The 12,357-nt window shown below is 47.6% G+C and overlaps 1 protein-coding gene across 6 annotated transcripts in view; it reads left to right on the plus strand.

Moving 5' to 3' along the window:
- LOC147027773 (voltage-dependent L-type calcium channel subunit alpha-1D-like) overlaps positions 1 to 12,357 on the plus strand; it is a 518,308-nt gene that overhangs the window by 356,477 nt on the left and 149,474 nt on the right. The window lies entirely within an intron of this gene.

Consider the following 12,357-nt stretch of genomic DNA (forward strand, 5'->3'; position numbering starts at 1 on the left):
CGAACCTGCGCGTGCGTGTGGGGAGAGCCGGAGAGAGCTCGCCTGCTGCTTGGCAAGACCTGCGCACAACTGCGGCTACGCTAGCTTCCGTGGGGACGGGATGTCGCGACTCGCCCCATCAAGGCACGAACAAGGGTGCAGGTAACCTGCAATGGCCTCGTGGGGCCCTTTCGGTCACCAAGGCCCCACGTTATAAAGGCCCATGGGCCCAGTCTGACTCCCTTGTCTTTGAGGGGGTCTTTTCTTTGCTTTTCTGTTGAGTGAACGTTGTGGCGCCGAGTCTTTCAAGAAGAACTGTTGTTAAGTGAATGCACATGGTAAATCATAGACAGTCGTTGTGCTTTACCTTGCTGGTGTCTTGTCCCCTTCCCCAATTGATTGCATGGCTGTATATGTGCATCTGTGTAAAATAATAAATGTGCTTGTGTGAATGTTAACCCGTTCGTCGTGTCCTTTTTCCCCAAATTGAACAGCTATCTTGCTTTCGGAATACTAGTTGGTTTTGAATACCGATAATAGAATCGGGTCCGGCGAGGTCTGGCGATAATATCCGCTCGGTTATACCAGAACGGAACGAACCGCTTAAGCGGCTCGTGTCCAAACAGGCCTTCACCGAGGTTCTGTCCCTCGGTAGGTTACCCGCGTGAATACTTAGGTATATCGATATTCGGCGATTGACCCTGTCGCGCCCGGGTAGAATACGGACTGGGCCATGGTGTGTGTTGAAGGCACACCCGTGACTGGTTCTCGGCGTTGTTCCGGGAAGTCACGACTGAATTGTCTGTCTGGTGGGTGAAGCGGCCATTATTAGTTTAACTCGATCACTCGCACGCCAGCAGGCGCAAATTCGTAACAATATATATATATATATATATATTTGAAAGTGTGTCTGTCTGGGTGTCTGTGTGTGTGTTTCTCTGTGACCTATGCACGCGAAAAGTACTGGACTGATCCTCACCAAACTTCACATGCTGACAGAACATGTACCCGGGAGTGTCCCGATCTAAAAGAATTGTACTTCCGACTTCCGGTTTCCGAATTATGACGTCATCACTTGATTTCGTAACGTTCATTTTTCAAGTTCAGCCGATTAACATGGGCCCAACGCCATTTGCAATAGAATGAAAAATAATGCTACAGTCAATTGAAGACAATGACTTCCGACTTCCCGGTTTCCGAATTATGACGTCATCACCTGATTGCGTAACGTTAATTTTTAAGTTCAGCTGATTGACATGGGGCCAATGCCATTTGCAATAGAATGAAAAAATATTGCTACAGTTAATTCCGAATTCCCGTTTCCGAATTATGACTTATGCATTCGACACACTTATCATAGGCCCTATTCACATCAACAAACGCCTCTTTGAATGCATGATTAACACAAGTCATATTTTATTGGACATACAGGTAGTCGTCGACTTAGGACCACGATCGATTCCGACCGACCAATCGTAAGTCGATTTGGTCGTAAGTCGACCAACCTTTATTTATAGTGTATAGGCCAATGCAAAAATTACCGTATGTATATTATACCATATCCAGTACACACCAGATATGTTCAATGAGGCTCTGATATACATTGAAGATTTGGTATTATACATGAGCGGGAAAGATTTAACTAAGTGGGGACTTCCCTCTTCTAATAGGTCTGAAAGCGCAACCATCAGTAGAGAATGGTTCCGTGAAACAAACTACAACACAGATACTCTCGCAAAGTTTGTTTCTGACAATGAGCCGCTTCTGGTACAGGATCAGAGTAATGCATATCAACTGATTTCTGAAGTGGTTCAAGAGGGAAGTGGTGTGGTATTTTTCTTGGATGCCCCGGGTGGTACTGGCAAAACATTTGTCCTCAACCTTTTGCTTGCTAAGATGAGGAGCCAGAAAAAGATCACATTAGCCGTTGCTTCATCCGGTATAGCCGCAACACTACTTTCAGGTGGCCGCACAGCACATTCTGCTTTCAAATTGCCTCTCGACTTAGCTACAATGGAATATCCGGTTTGTAGCATTGGCAAACAAACTGAAGCAGCAAAAGTGCTGAAGAATTGCGACCTCATAGTTTGGGATGAAGGTACGATGTCGCCTAAGAATGCATTCGAAGCATTAGATAGAACTATGCGAGATTTAAGAGGAGTAGACCTGCCTAAAGGTGGAGTTATGCTGGTTATTTCTGGTGATTTCAGACAAACTTTACCTGTAGTACCCCGTGGCACTCCAGCTGATGAAATGAAAGCCAGTATAAAATCTTCATACCTCTGGACATTCGTACAAACTATCCATCTAAGAACAAATATGAGGGTCAAATTATATGGTGATTTAGATGCTGGCAATTTCGCACAATTACTTCTCAAACTTGGAAATGGTGAAATCCCGAACACAAATGATGTAATATCTATTCCCGATGACTGTGGCGCAATAGTTTCATCGATGGAAGAATTAGAGGCTCATGTGTATCCCAATTTAGCGACTAATTACAAAAACATGCAGTGGCTCTGTGAAAGAACAATCCTGGCTCCACTTAATGAAACAGTCCGTGTAATAAACCATCAGTTATTGCAAGTCGTTCCAGGCGAACAACATAGTCACAAGTCTATTGACACCACACTGGATACTGAGCAAGCCATACATTATCCCACAGAATTTCTAAACTCATTGGAATTACCAGGATTGCCTCCGTACAATCTGTCGTTAAAAGTTGGATGCCGTATTATGTTATTACGTAATCTAGATGCATTAAAACTTTGCAACAGAACTAACTGATTGTGAAAAGACGACTACCACATGTAATTGAGGCCACTATCATGACAGGATGTGCGAAAGGAGAAGATGTATTCATTCCACGAATTCCACTCATTCCATCAAATTCAACGATTGAATTTAAGAGACTACAATTTCCTGTATGTGTTTTGCGATGTATGTGTTTTGCGATGTCTATCAATAAGGCACAAGGACAGTCATTGAAAGTAGCAGGGCTGGAATTATCCACTCCTTGCTTTTCCCATGGTCAGCTATATGTGGGATCATCGGAGGCTTTATACATATTGGCCCCAGAGGGGAAGACATCAAATATTGTTTATCCTCGAGCACTCCACTAAAATTATTGAGCTACTTCAGTTATTTCATAAACGGGAATAGGATGTGCGATGAAGGAAATACATGTTGCTGGTGAAAAATAAAAATGGTGGTGGTGGTTTGTATATATACATATTACAGATATAAATAGAATGGTGATGGCGTATGGCGTATGTGTATAATATCTTATAATTAAATGGTTATGGTTTATGTAGATATTTTATAGAATGGTTATGGGCGTTGTAACTTCGTATACATATAGTAGGTACGTTGTAACTTCGTATACATAATATAACATAATTTTTTTTTTATCAGGATAACAGATGTAAACTAGAGGGGGAGCACTCGGGAGAGTGCAAAACCTCCGCCGCCAATACTGCTGTGTCACTCAAGTGAACCTTATATCTTATTCATTAAATATGATGTCAACAGTGCTGACAGAGTTATAGTTCTTTTCTCTAACAATTTTTTTTTGGGGGGGGGGGGGTTGGAAATCACTTAAAACATGTAGAAATACAAAAAAAAAAAAAATTCTCCAACAATTTTTTTTGGGGGGGGGTTGGAAATCACTTAAAACATGTAGAAATGCAAAAAAAAAATTTCTCTAACAATTTTTGAGGGGGGTAACAATTTTTTGGGGGGTTGGAAATCACTTAAAACATGTAGAAATGCAAAAAAAAAAAAAAAAATTCTAACAATTTTTGGGGGGGTTGGAAATCACTTAAAACTTGTAGAAATGCAAAAAAAAAATTCTCTATTTTTTTGGGGGGGGTAACAATTTTTTCGGGGGGTTGGATGTAGAAAGCGAGCCTTGAGAGGTGGAGGTACGCACTGGAGAGAAGGGGAATGATAGTCAGTCGGAGTAAGACGGAGTACATGTGTGTAAATGAGAGGGAGGGTGGTGGTATGGTGCGGTTGCAAGGAGTTGAGGTGGGGAAGGTGGATTGGTTTAAATACTTGGGATCAACTGTCCAAAGTAACGGAGAGTGTGGGAGAGAAGTGAAAAAGAGAGTGCAGGCAGGATGGAGTGGGTGGAGAAGAGTTGCAGGATTGATTTGTGACAAGGTTAGCTGCAAGAGTGAAGGGGAAAGTATATAAGACGGTAGTGAGACCAGCTATGTTGTATGGTTTGGAGGCAGTGGCACTAACAATAAGACAGGAAGCGAAGCTGGAGGTGGCAGAGTTAAAGATGCTGCGATGCTCGTTGGGAGTGACGAGGATGGATCGGATAAGAAATGAGTATATTAGAGGGTCAGCGCAGGTAGGACAGTTTGGAGATAAAGTGAGAGAGGCGAGATTGAGATGGTTTGGACATGTGCACAGGAGGGAAGCGGAGTATATCGGGAGAAGGATGTTGAAGATGGAGCCACCAGGCAGGAGGAGAAGAGGAAGGCCAAAGAAGAGGTTCATGGATGCGGTGAGGGTGGACATGCGGGTGGTTGGAGTGTCAATGGAAGATGTGGAGGATAGAGCGAAATGGAGACGGTTGATCCGCTGTGGCGACCCCTAACGGGAGCAAGCCGAAAGAGGAAGAAGAAGAGGAGGAGGATGTAGAAATCACTTAAAACATGTAGAAAGCCCAAAAAAATCTCTATTTTGGGGGGGGTAACAATTTTTTTTGGGGGGGGGGTTGGAAATCACTTAAAACATGTAGAAATGCAAAGAAAAAATATTTCTCTAACAATTTTTTTTGGGGGGGGGGACTAAGTCCAAAATTTAATGGCATGATCCTTGGACCATACCGAACCCCCTCCCCCCCCACCAAGTTTCGTCGAAATCCGTCGAGGAGTTTTTCCATCATACTGTTCACAAACAAACAAACAAACAAACAAACAGAAAGGGGTGAAAACAGTAACCTCCATCCATCTTCGAAGATGGCGGAGGTTAATAAATCAAATACGCTGGGCCAGGCTGGGTTATGCCCGACGTATAAATTAAGTCGCAAATGATGACATGAAACCAGCCTCACATTGTTGAGGAATTATGGTTTTTTATCTGATGCGGCAATAAATCTTAACATTTTTGAACTCGAGTCTTCTGCATATAAAACATGGCGGAGAAAATATAATATTATAATGGTGATGAAAAAAAATAATAATGGTGGCAGCCTCTACAATTTTACAATTAACTGTGACATATACTCCTTCAGACCCGCCGTCATCCACGGGATTCCTGTGCGGAGCACGGGTATCCCTGCTCGTAATATATATACATATATATATATATATACATATGTACATATATATGTATATATATATATATATATATACATATGTATGCATATGTATATATATATACATATATATATATATATATACAGTGGGACCCGCTTAATAGAATCACTTTGGGCCGGACAAATTTGATTCTAATAAGCGGGTGATTCTAATATCCGAGTTCACCAGAGTTGTGGAGTATCAAGCGGATCAAATGTCGAGTACACATACGGAGACAAATACTCAGCATTGAGTTTGATTTATATGACACGCTTGCTCAAAACAATGTAACTTACTACTGAAAATAAAACAATTACACGTACAGTACATATGTACTTTTCAAAGCAAAACAACATAGGTTTGTCGATGAGCCTACTCTGTAATGAAAAAATTGTCGATTGTTGCCTGCTTTAACAAGTCTGTGGCAATGGCGGTGACCTCCTTGTCAAGTTTGCGCAGGAAGGCCATGTCACTGAACCCATGTGATAGCAAACCAAGCCTGATCGTCCTTAGCTGCAGACATCATTTCCTTGATGGTCGGGACAGAGATCTCCTCTTCCTCCTCTTCCCTCCACTTTAGTGTCTGCGTCAGTAGCAATTCCCATTTCGCGTTGGACTGCCTAAACGATGGCTTCGTCTGTGACATCATTGTCTGTGGTTTGGAGAGTGGCGTCCATGTTGACGAAATCCTGCCATTGGTCGGGATCCATTTGAAGAGGGTTGGCTAACTCGTCGTCGTCATTGCTCTCCACCCTTTCGCCTTCGCTTGCCGCTCCGATGAAAATTCCTCCTTTGCGCCAGCAGTTCACTATGCCGGTAGTCTTCACATCATTCCATGCTGCGTCCGTAAACAGCATAGCGTCGAGGATCGTTATCTTTTTCGCCAAGTCACTCGCTGTCATTGCTCCATCCTCGTTGTCAATCTCAGTGAGCACTTTTCGTAGCATGGCACGGCGGTAATGAGCTTTGAATGAACGGATAATTCCCTGATCTAACGGTTGAAGAACAGAGGTTGTGTTCGGCGGGAGAAATGCCACAGTAATGTTTGACAGTTGAAGTGATTGGGGGATGTGCCGGACAGTTGTCGATGAGAAGCAACGCTTTCTGGTCATGACGCCGAAGCTCGCGATTCCACTCATCGAGCCATTCAGTGAAGAGGAAACCTGTCATCCATGCGGAGGAATTGGCTCTGTAGCGAACTGGAATTGTTTTGAGGCCTTTGAAACACTGTAGATTCTTGCTTTTACCAATACCGAAAGGAGGACGCTTAGCACCAGTCATCGAGCAGCAAAAAAGCACCGTGATTCTTTCCTTTGGCTTTTTCCCACCGCAGTGCTGATCTCCCTTGAAGAGGAACGTTCCGTCTGGTAAGGCCCGAAAATACAACCCGGTTTCGTCAGCATTCCAGATCTCATCAGCCGTGAAGCCTTCTACGAGATCCGGAAACACGTGGTCCAGCCATTGTTGTTTCCCTCCTACGTCAGCCGCCGCTGCCTCTCCGTGAAGTTTCTTGTGGACGATTCCATGTCTTTTCTTGAACCGGTCAATCCAGCCGTTTGTCGCACTGAACTTCTTGTTGTTGAACTTTTCCGCGAACTGAGCCGCTTTCTCCCGCATCAGAGGTCCAGAAAGCGGTGCTTCCTTTTCTCTAGAAGTTTGAATCCACTTGACCATTGCTGATTCGACATCGGGTGCATTGCCGCTTCGCTTGCGTTTCTGAGAAGAAGACGAATCCACTTGACCTTTCAGAATGGCCTCTCGATCTTTCAGAATCTTGCATAGGATCGGCTGGTTAATTTCCAACTTGTCTGCAGCTTCTCGTTGGCTCATTCTGGGCAAAGCGTCATAGTCCCTCAGGAGTTGTGCTTTATCAATGTTTGAACGATCCGTCCGCTTTCGTTTTCTGTCCATCGTGGAAATGACGACACGCCTCGTGCTTAGACTGCAGCTGTCAGCCGTCTGCCTATCTGTACAATGACTACCGAAATCACTGTAGTGGCATAGCGTTATTTTTAGCGTGACGTCAGCCGCCTGGTGGCAAAAGTTGGAACTGTGCGGCCAGTAGGCGCTGAACTGTCGAAGTGGATGGCCAGCAGCTGATTCTATTAAGCGGGTTTTTGATTCTAATAAACGGGAAAAATTGTGTACATTTAGATACAATGGAATCGGTCTCAACGATTTTGATTCTATAATACGGGTGATTCTATTAACCGTGATTCTATTAAGCGGGTCCCACTGTATATATACTGTATATATATACATATAAATATATATGTATATTGTTACGAATTCTGGCCCGCCTGGCGTGCGAGCGATTGCGTAACTCCAATCGCAACCGCGTCGCCCACCGGACGGACAATTCCGTCGTGACCCTCCTGGAACTACTGCGAGGAGCCAGTCACGGGTGGGGGTTTAACCTCACCACAACCCAGTCCGCATTCTACCCACGCGAAATAAGGTGAATCACCGAATGTCGATATACCTAAGTACCCGCGTGGGTAGCGTACCGAGGAGTTGTACCACGCCGCAGATCGGCTCCGGACACGAACCGCTTAAGCGGTTCGTTCCGTGCTAAGGGGATAACCGAGCGGAGTTATCGCCGACCTCGACGGTTCAGATTACTTGCTGGGTGTCTAAACCCACCACCAATCCCTTCCGTGATGCAAGATGGCACTTTCAAACAAAGGAAAGGACGCAACGAAACGGGTTACAATTTAACAAGCACTTTTATTTCACACACACACAAGGCAATACAAGCACGTATTCACAGCCATACAGTAAGAATGCACATATAACAGTCAAAGCAATGAAAGCAACGCAGAGATACAACCAAATAAAGCAATGTACAAGCACTTATTCAGGTTTACTTAAAAGACTGGCACCACACACATTTACACAAAAGCAAATAAAAGCCACCCTCATAGGCAAGGGGGCAGACAGGTCTGTGGACCAAATGTACGTGGGACCTGGGTGAGCGGCCAGGTCCATGAGACCGAAGGGGTCTTACCCGCGCCCTCGTGGCGCGATGCCGGGCTCGCCGCAATGTCAGCGTAACTTGCCTGACTCCGTGCCCCTGGCGTGGTCGGTGAGCTCCTTTAGGCGTGCGTTGCGCAGGCACGTGTTGGTCGGTCGACACCACGGTTGGGGTGGGGAACGGACGGGGCTACCGGCGCTATCTCAGCGCGGATGGCGGGAATTGTTGATGCTCGGGGTGGAGAGAGGGGAATGGCGGACGCTCCATCCTGCGAGCGGGGCTTTGGGACCGCACCGACTCCGGCGAACTCTCGCCCCTGAGCCCTCTTCTGCATCACTGCTTCACTCCGCGACTCGTCCCTCGACCTCAACTTCGAGCTCCGTCCCCTTCGCCGTCCGATCCCCACAAACACACAACTCAGACTCCACGACTTCGACCACGACCCAACAACGACAACCTCGACGACGACCTCCGTCTTCACTCGACCAGCCCAGCCGCGAGTCGCCTTGTGCTCGCATCTTTATAGACCGGGGGGAGGAGCGTGTATGTAAATTCGTGGATCAATACGTGCTTGGAGGCGGGGCCACGCCACCCGATGTTCAGCCATTGGTCGGGCAAAAAGGGGCGTGAGCCTCTCTTGATCCGAATTTCCTCCTAAAAGGAATCCACATGCATCGTGCTTGGGGGCGGGGCCACAACGCCCGACGCTCGCCCATTGGACGGAGGAAAGGGGGGCCTGAACCTCCACTGATTCGATTTCCTCTCCCGTAAAGGCATCCATTTGTACTCGCGGTTCGACGCGTTCGGCAACAATCACCGAACGGGCCCTGGACAGCACGACGTTCGGTGTTGACAGGTGGTGTGGTTGATGGTTGTGGAAGGAGAAAGGCGAAGGTGGTGGGGGGTTTGCTGTGATGGTTTCGTTGTTGGTGGACGTCGTTTGAGAATGGCGGTGAAGCGATGTTTGCGGGGTGGAGTTGTGGAGGTAAAGAGGCAAACGTGGTGGTGTTTGAGTTGTTGGCGGGCGTCGTTTGAGAATGGTGGTGAAGCGATGTTTGCGGGACGGATTTGTAGAGGTAAAGAGGCGAAGGTGGCGGTGTTTGAGTTGTTGGGGGATTATTGGTCCAAAATAATGATAGATAAAGAAAAATGGCTAACTCAAAGCGTCGCAGCCTGCATGAATCGCACATATTCCCTCCAAACAACGGGTGTGGACTAACTACACATGAACTTATCAATATATCTAACCTGAGGACCTTTCTTGTGTATTGCAAATTTCCACAGCCATAACAATATATATATATATATATATATATATATATATATATATATATATATATATATATATATATATATATATATATATATATATATATATATATATATATTGTTGCGGATTCGCGCCCGCCGGCGTGCGAACGGCCACGTAACTCGAATCGCGGCACGTCGCCCACCGGACGGACAATCCAGTCGTGACCCTCTCGGACTAACGCCGGGAACTAGTCACGGGTGGACCTTTCGGTCTCACCATGATCGTGCCAATCGGCCCCCGCGTGGGATAGGGTTGCTCGCCAAATTCGACCTACCTAAGTACCCACACGGAGGGTAGACCGGGCGATCGCACCTCGCCGCAGGTCGACTTCGGACACGGGCCACTTTAAGCGACCCGTTCCGTACTATCGGGATAACCGAGCGGTGTTATTCGTCGGCCTCGACGGTTCGATTAATTATCGGGCGTTTTAGCCCACGACCAACCCTTTACGTGAAGCAAGATGGAGATTCAATGAAAGAAAAGACGAAGCGAAGCGGGAAAACAGTTCAACATAACTCACATTTATTTCGCGATGAACGGAAAGCACACATGTACAATTCCACCAAAAGCACATGTAAAAGAAGAAGACAATGCAATATTACACAAAAAGCAAATGCAACAATGCAGATCTAACCGACTACCGGGCACACGGCAACACTTATACAATTTTACTTCACAGACGGCGCCGACAACACATATTCCCAAAGCAAAAGAAAAGAGAACCACCCTCCAGGATGAGGCGGGCCTGGGGCCGAGACCGGGTCGGGCCTACCCGTCTGATGATGAGACGCGGAGCGGCGGTGGTGCCTCAACTCCGCGGGCCTTGCGGACAGTGTCTGGTAGGGGGTGGGAAGGGGGCCCCCTTTGTCGCACTATCTCAGCGCGGGGGGGAAACAGGAGGGGGTTGCTGATGCTCGGGGGAAGGAGGATATCACCCTGTCTCGGGTCCCGCGGCGAGCGTCTCCTCCTCCACCTCGGTCGCGTTGCTGGCCTCTCCCTGTGCAGCTCCCGGCACCGACGCGAGCACCCCCTCGTCCGCCTTCGCCGCCGTCACCTCTCCACAGCTCCGTCCTCTTCACTCTGACTAGTACCACTTCTTTCCAGCTCCACCGACGACTCTCTTGAACTCCGCACACTCAACTCAACTGACGAACGCAGCCGTTTATATAAGCCCCGTGGCTTCGCTCTTTCACCCTTGACCCTCTGCCTCCGACCCTTCACCTCTATAACTGGCTCCCCATTGGCCCGAGGAAAAGTGGGCGTGAATGCTTTTTGATCCATGAATTTGCATATAGCGACCGCCCTCCAACGCCCTGGAGGCGGGGCCAAGTCGCCCTTCGCTCACCGATTGGACGGAACAAAAGTGGGCGTGAGTCGTTTTTGATCCGTTTTCTGCGGAAAGTCCGTGATGTCTCTGAACACGCTGCTCGGTGCGCGCCCGCACGAGTCCAGCATCGGCGCCCACAAGTGGCGTGGGAATGCCGGTGATGCGATGGTGGCGAGTTGTGACGGTAAAGGTCGTGGCGGTTGTGGTGAAGCGGCGTTGTGGTTGGTGGTTGTTGTTGTGAAGCGGCGTTGTGGTTGGTGGTTGTTGTGTGATGGCTGTTGAGACGTGGTTGGTGGTGGTAATAATGGCGGCTGGTCCAAAATAAAGATAGTAAAAGAAAAACGGCTATCCTGAAGAGTCGCAGCCCGCATGAATGACATTTATTCTCTCTAGACAATGGGTTTGGGCCTAACTACACATATACTTACCGAGATATCTCACCTAAGGGACCTGAATGTTGGTTTGTGAATTTCGTCAACCACAACACTACCCACTCCCCTTTTTACAGACTCGTCCCGAGTCGTCAAATTTTCGTGTGCCATCATGTGTAGTTTTCCCCTAGTACATTTTACCTACGGATCCCTGAGTGCGACATTCATGGTAATCGTGTCCCCAAAATAAATAACCTAAGGGCTGAGTAACTACCTAAACAAACTCACTCACACGGAAGACTTAAATAAAATTGCCGGCGCTAAGACAAACATGCCGGGGGCGCACTCATATTTACAGTACATCTTAACCTTAACTTACAAATTTTACACTAAACCATGGCCCAGGATCAATGAACTCTGCAAAAAGAAAGCAGTTAGCAGGGAGCCAGGCTGCTCGCATGCAGTCTCTGACTCAAACAATGCCGGTGACAGGGAACGTGGCCGGCTGCTCCCACGCAGTCCAAGGCCTTCCCTTTTGAACTGAACGCAGTGAATCACAACGGTGCATGGGCTGCACAAATGCAGTCTCCGTGCCAGCTCAAGTGGCACACGCAATGAACACAACGAATGGATGGATGAACACAAACACGGTGCACGGGCCGCCACTGCAGGCCCGTGTTGTAGCTGCCAACAGGGCAGTTCTTGCAGCTTCCAAACTGTTGCCTTGATCCTGGCGCACATGGCAATGAACAGGGGGGGGGGGGGCAAAGCAAAAATTGAACGGGGCTGGTGAACATGGGCAGTGGGCATGGCATGGCAAAGGTGAGCAGGCAAACACAGCCCGCAGAAGAAGGCCGCTGCAGGCAAACACAGCCGGCAGATGAACTGGCCGGCACAGGCCTTGAAGCACAGCAGCTGCAGACGATCCAGCCGGCACAGGCCTTGCAGCAAAACAACAGCTGCCGATGAAGTTGGCCAGCCTTTGCCGTTCCGTGGAGGTTGGTGGAGGGAGTGCGGTGGTGCTGGCCACTTGGAAGGTGGGCTCGGACCTACCTACCTGTCTCCCTCCCACCTATCGCCTT

The sequence above is a fragment of the Eptatretus burgeri genome, chromosome 4 (genome assembly GCF_056783735.1).
Source record: "Eptatretus burgeri isolate ZD-2024b chromosome 4, Ebu_testis_v1, whole genome shotgun sequence".
Classification (NCBI taxonomy): domain Eukaryota; kingdom Metazoa; phylum Chordata; class Myxini; order Myxiniformes; family Myxinidae; genus Eptatretus; species Eptatretus burgeri.